Source organism: Vombatus ursinus, unplaced genomic scaffold, assembly GCF_900497805.2.
Source record: "Vombatus ursinus unplaced genomic scaffold, bare-nosed wombat genome assembly UNPS02011431.1, whole genome shotgun sequence".
NCBI classification, from domain to species: domain Eukaryota; kingdom Metazoa; phylum Chordata; class Mammalia; order Diprotodontia; family Vombatidae; genus Vombatus; species Vombatus ursinus.
In genome coordinates, this window is record NW_020951209.1 from 5,540,155 (window position 1) to 5,546,963 (window position 6,809).

The following is a 6,809-nucleotide window of genomic DNA, read 5'->3' on the forward strand; positions in this document are numbered from 1 at the left end:
TCCCCAAACCCCTGAAAATTGCTTTTCATACCTTGCCTCTCTCCCAAACTACCTTGAAACCATTTTGTATATGTTTGTATCTATTGACTTTATATTTTACTAATATATTTGTTGTCTCTCCCATTAAAATGACATTCCTTGTGAGTTGGTATTGTTTCATTCTTTGCTGTATTCCCTGTAATGCCTAAAGGCACTCAAGTGACACAGTGGATAGAGCACTGAATCTGGGCTTAGGAAGACCTATATTCAAATCCAGCTTCAGGCATATACTGGCTGTGTGATCCTGGACAAATCACTTAATCTCTCTCTGCCTCAGTTTCCTCAACTGTAAAATGAGGATCATGAAACACCTACCTTGCAGAGTTATTGTGAGGATCCAATGAAATAATATTTGTCTTTACAAATTAGCTCAGTGCCTGGTACACAGTAAGTGCTTAATAAATGCTTATTACCTTCCTTCAAAAATTTAATGTTTGATAAAAAAAACAGAGGACCACAGAAGAGCATAAGCACAAGCTGAGTGACATTGTTGGACAATAGTTTGTGGGGGGAAAGATCTGGATTTTTTATTGGACTGCAACTTCCGTGTGGGTCAAATATGTAACACTGTAGCCAACAAAGCTAATCATATTAATTATTATTAATCATTAATCATATTAGATCTTAGTTTCTTTCCAGAGTGGCATAGCATACAGAACATGGGTATGATAGTTGTGCTGAACTCTCTCTTGGTCATACCATATCTAGTGTAGGTTTTGGTTCTGAGGGCCATGTTTTAGGGAGGACAGTGGCAAGCTGGACAGACTCCAAGGGAGATAGACTAGCACGAGATCAGGTTGAAGAAACTGGGAAAAGAGAAAACTTGGAATGAGGGGATAGAGTGGGATCTGTAATAGCTATTCTCAAGTGTAACTTGTGTTCTGCTTGTTTTCTATGGATTACAGCTTTTCTCTGGGCCTCAGGAGATGATTCAGAGAAAGAAAAAGCAAGCAATGTCTAATGATTTTGGTAAGGGAAATTGATTATCCTTTCCCTCTTTGCATGGGGATCACAATCAAAAGTCATAGAATAAAATAAGTATGATATGTGTATGCTGTGGTATCCCCTTTTTGCTTCCTGTCTTTCTATTTACTTCGTTTGGCTTCTGGGAGGAGACAGAGACAGAACCAACCAGGAGAGATCGGAGTGGCCACATAGAGAGGTGCTATGTCCAGAAGCCTTGAGGCCATTAGGAGACCTTTGGAGCCTGGAGAGTAAACAAGGTAGTTGGAGGCCGGCATAATCAGAATTCTATCAGCTATTGCCAATCCTGTTGGGCTGGTGACCTAGGAAGTGTTTTTTTCTTTACATCTATGATTCAGAGAAAGAAGGTAGATGCCCCTTCCCTGATTCTTTTCCTATGAACTGGAGATAAGTGTGATTGGCAACTGTGAAGAGATGATTAGAGATAAATGCTTCCATACAGAAGCAATTGATTCAATGTCTTTTTAGTTTATTCTACATACAGGCATACCTCGGAGATAGTGTGGGTTTGGTTCCCTACCACAATAAAGTAACTATTTCAACAAAGTAAGTCATATGAATTATTTTGTTTCCCAGGGCATATAAAAGTCGCTTACACTGAACTGTAATCTATTAAGTGTACAATAGTATTATGTCTAAAAAAAGTACATACCTTAACTAAAAATACGTTAATGCAAAAAAAAAATGCTAACCATCATCAAAGCCTTCAAAGAATCATAGTCTTTTTGCTGGTGGAGGGTCTTACCACAATGTTGATGGCTGCTGACTGATCAGGGTGGTAGTTATTGAACATTGGGATGGCTGTGGCAATTTCTTAAAATAAAACAACCACGACATTTGCCTCATCTATTGACTCTTCCTTTCACGAAAGATTTCTCTGTAGCATGTGATGCTGTTTGATAACATTTTACCCAGAGTAGAACTTCTTTCAAAATTGGAGCCAATCCTCTCAAACCCTGCCATTGCTTTATCCTCTAAGTTTATGTAGTATTTTTCAACATTGTTGTGTCTCAGGAAATAGTGAGGCCCAAGGAGAAGGAGAGAGACAGGTTAGTAGAGCATCAGATCACGGACAACTTTTATCTGTTAAGTTTGCTGTCTTATATGGGCTCTTGAGAGCTGATATGAGCCAACTTTAGCATATCCCTGGACTAGAAGGTTTAGTAAGATAGAATTTCTGAGTTGAAAGGCAACTCAGAAGTCATTTTCTCCAGCCCTTCCTGAACACAGATCCCCTTTTGTAATATCCCTGACAAATGGTAATATGATCCCTAATGAGTGGTCCATTTTATTTTTGGACAGTTCTAATGGTGAGAAAGTCATTTCTTTAGTAAGCCCCTTGTTCTAACTATCTATTTTTGTTTGTTTCTGTGTTTTTGCTAGGCAATGGGGTTAAGTGACTTGCCCAGGGTCACACAGCTAATAAGTGGCAAGTGTCTGAGGCCAGATTTGAACTGAGGTTCTCATGATTCCAGGGCCAGTGCTTTATCCACTGTGCCACCTAACTGCCCCTTTATATTTCTGGGTTGTTTTTTATGTAGTGTTCTTTTTTTTTTCCTTTTTTTTCTGAGGCAATCAGGGTTAAGTGACTTGCCCAGGGTCACATAGCTAGTAAGTGTTAAGTGTCTGAGGCTAACTATTTAGCATTCTGTAATTCCCTGAAGCCTGGCAGGGAGAAGAGAAATAGAAAAGTGACCAAAAACCCATCTACAAACTCAAAAGGCATAATAATTGGGGTCCGTTTAGTATAGGGGAAAACAACACTACTCAGTGAGAATGGAGAGCATTTGAGTGATGGAGAGCCCAAAGCAATTTTGTCATGAGTATATACTATGAATCATTTGGACTGAAGAGTAAGCAGATGAGTTTGAAAAATATCACAAGTCTGACACAGATATGTGATGGGAGGTTAGGAGACTTCAGTTATCCAAATGTCTGCTAGAAATTTTTCTTTGCCAAAAGCAGAGTGGCTAACTTCTTGCCTTGCCTCAGTAATAATGAAATGCTTCATTATCAGGTAAAGGTTACCATAAAGGTAAATTCTCTCCTGGATCGGATTTTCACTAACAGGGAAGAATTGGTTGGTAGAGTGGAAATGATGGGAATCTTGGCATAAACATTAGATTTGGGGAAAGCAGAATTCAAAGGGTTTGGAGAAGGAGTAAGAACCTAAGTTCTAAAATGCTATAGAGGAAGTCAGGCCAGGAGGGATGGGAAACTCTCAAGAATGAAATTCTGAAGACACAAAGGGAAATAGTTTTGATGAAGAGGAACAAGGAACTCACCAACACATATTTTGAAAAGATAGTAATTAAGCATGAAAGCTAGATCAGTCAATACAGGATGATGATAAGAGTATGGTATGATCCTTTAAAAACTATGTGAGAAGAGCTTAAGATGAGTCTGAGCTGAAGCTGTTAAGAGAAGTGAAAGACAACAAAAAAGCTTTTTAAAAAGCTCTATTAGGGGACAGAGGAGGATCAAAGGAGGGCAAGAAGTTTTGCTTGGATAAATGGGATTGTTGATAACAAGAAAGAGGAAAAAAAAGGTAGAGTGTTCATATCTTGTATAGTACCCACTCTGAATTATTCCCCCCTACATGCACTCACATTCATGGGTTGGGCCACAGGCAGCTGCTACTCCCAGGTCAAGGGATATTAGACATCTAAGAAGCACCCAATATAGTAAATAGAGTGCTGGATCTGGGATTAGGAAGATCTGGGTTCAAGTTTTATGTCTGATACTTAATAGTTGTGGGGCAAATCACTTCAATTCTCTGGGCCTCAGTTTCCTCATTTTTAAAGTGAGGGTGTTGACCTCTAAAAGCTTTTCAAACTCTAAATAGATGACCCTATGATCTTATGAACTGAAAAGTCTCCATCAGTATGTGTGCATGTGTGGGAGGGGTGTAGCTGGGTAGCTAGAACACACAAATAGCTCACAGCAAAATTATTCACTAAGATAGCATAGTAGGAGCAGTATTTACAAGAAGGCCCCTATTTCCCCATAAACATGAGGCACACTATACTCTCCTATAAATACACAACATCTGTGGGAAAAGGTGGTACTAACTTAGAATACAGTGATAGCGAAGGAACGAAAGGAAACATGTGTCCAAGGCAACTCTCAAGTCTAGTATTAGAGGGTCCTGACATCTTTTCTTTCTTTGTGGAGTCCTCATGAAGCTCTTGGCTGATCAGCTTTGCTCAGCTGGACTCCCAGGTCAGGAGTGACTCATTCTTGAGTTCATAACTGGCCTTCTTTTCCACTGTGAGAGGTCCTCATCCTAGAAGCTGCTTCTGGTATTGAGTGACTGCCTTTCCGTATCCATGTCTGTCTAGAAAGTCCATAGGCGTGTTTTTTGCTGGATATAATCTGTAGGTATGCTTCCTCTTGACTCAAGCTGGCCAGAAGACTAAAGTTGCTGGTTCAGAGTAGAAGGTGATCATGGCAGAAGACTAGGACTATATGTCTGATTTCTTTGTTAATATGAAAGAAGTCAGACCATGATTGCCAATGTTGAGGGAAATCAGAGAGGTTCATTAAAAGGAAGAAAAGCCTAAAAAAACCTAAGGAAGCAAACCTAAAAAAAAAAATAGGTAGAAGAGTCTGAAAGAATAGGAAAAAGAAAAACAAAGAAAATATTTTAAAGCATGCTTTAGGTAGGGAAAACAAAGGATTTGCTTTGCTTCAAAAGATGAGATATTAAAGTGGCTAGGCTCTTGGCAAGAGTGGTGATTGTCACGTATGACCTAAATCAGATTGCTTGCCATCCTGGGGAGGAGGGAAGTGAAAGAGGGAGGGAGAAAAATGTGGAATTCAAAATCTTTCAAAAAAGAATGTTAAAAATTGTCTTTACATGTTATTGGAAAAAATAAAATACTATTAAATAAAAAAGAGATATTGTTGAAACCATTCTTCTGAGCATCAAAACAGGAAGAAGTGGCATGTGTCATGAGACATTAATCAAAAGTAAAGCTGAGGAAGAACTGGAAAATTACAGAAGAGAGATTCATTTGAGAAACCAAACTGAAGACAAAACTGGAGATCAGTTTCATTCGTGACTCAAAAGTAAACAAGAACTTAAACTAGAAGATGATCTCATAAGAAGCCAGTGAGCCTGATACTACATAGACATACAGAAGGGTGTTCACACAGGGCGTCATGGTACTCTCATGTCTGACAAAAGAGGAATGGAAGAATGAATACAGAGAAAGGAGAAGAAAAGCCAAAGGAAGCAGATGGAACATAGTGTAATGGAAAGATGACAAATACCGACTATTTAAGAGAAGAACACTGCCATTGTATTTGGTGGGCAATAACTTCTGAAAAATGAAGATTTATCTTTCAACTGCCTTGAGCCAATTTCTATAGATCACTTCTATTTTTTTCTCTTTATTAAAAGGGAACTAAAAAAAGAGATGTGTCCAGGTATTAATGTTAACACATTAACATCTCGTCATCTGTGACTGTATAAATTCAGGATCAGGGGACTCAAATTTGAAACTTCATCCACTTACTTTGTTTGCAATGACAAAACTGAAATGGCTACCATAGCTAAATAAATGTTGCAAGACAAAGGAAATTGAACAAACACTTGATGAAATACATGAATTCCCCCAAAGGGTATAAAAACAACAGAATATTCAAAAAATGTTTCAAGAGCAATATTAAAATTTTGTTTCATCAGGTGATCACAGGACAAAGTTAGAAAGGAACAAATGGGAGAATTCATCCCTGCCACAATGGAAATAATTAGCAGAATATTAGCCAGAAATTTCTTCTCTAAGTTTATGCCCTCCCACTCTTCTGGATGTCAATCTCTCTTCCCCCATGGGAGAGTTCTTCACTGAATCACTTTTTAAAATTTCCCTTTTTTTCCCCACTTTTGTTTCAATATCTGCCTTTACCTTCTAACTCATTCTCCTGTAGTCTCTCTTCTTTTAGAGAGTTTATAGGAGCTATTCTCCCTTAATTTTTAACCTTTGAGTTCCCTTCTACCTTCCTCCTCTTTTATGTGTCCTCAAACATTTATTCACTTGGAGGTGAAGTGTTAACTGAGGATAATAGCAACAAATGCTCACAGGTTCACTTTTTAAATTTTTATTTATTTATTTATTTTCTTTTTATTTATTTTATCAAATAAATTGAGATAATGTATGTAAAGTACTCTGCAAGACTAAAAGCATTATATAAATGTTAGTTAGCTACTATTGTTGTCTTTAGTTGCTGTATTTGTTTACCTTTCTTGTATTGTTGCCTGGGGTGTTTGAAAGAAAATAATTATTCAGATTTGTTTTTCTTTGTAGTAATGTATAAGAAACCTCTTTTTAGTGACCATGTAGCTTCTTTTCATTAATGGTTAGGCTCAGTCAGGTTCACAGACTATGTCACCTTGGATTGTATCTTGAGCTCTTTTGCTCTTTGGAACATGTTAGCCCATTACTTTTCTGGTGGGTGTGGAAAAGTCTTGTGTTATTTGAATTTCCCTTTCTTTGTATTTGAAGGCCTTTTTCCTGGTTACCTGTGGAATGTACTGTGTGTTACCACAATTGTTGAATTTAACTACTATGTGTTTTGGAGTATGCAGCACAGTTTTTTTGTTTTTTTTTTCTGGAGGTGATCTGTGGATTCTTTCAATTAGCACTTAGTTTAGAAGAGCTGGGAAATGTTCTTGTATTATTTCTTGCATTATCAGGTTTTTTTTTCACTTGCCATGTTTTCTTAGACACCTACAATTCTTAAATTTTTTTTCTATACAACGTACTTTCAAGATCACTATGTTT

At 37.7% G+C, this 6,809-nt stretch overlaps 1 pseudogene; it reads left to right on the forward strand.

The window, feature by feature from the left end:
- The first annotated feature begins 4,470 nt into the window (after nucleotides 1-4,470).
- Nucleotides 4,471-5,141, forward strand: LOC114038903 (annotated as a pseudogene).
- Nucleotides 5,142-6,809: the final 1,668 nt, after the last annotated feature.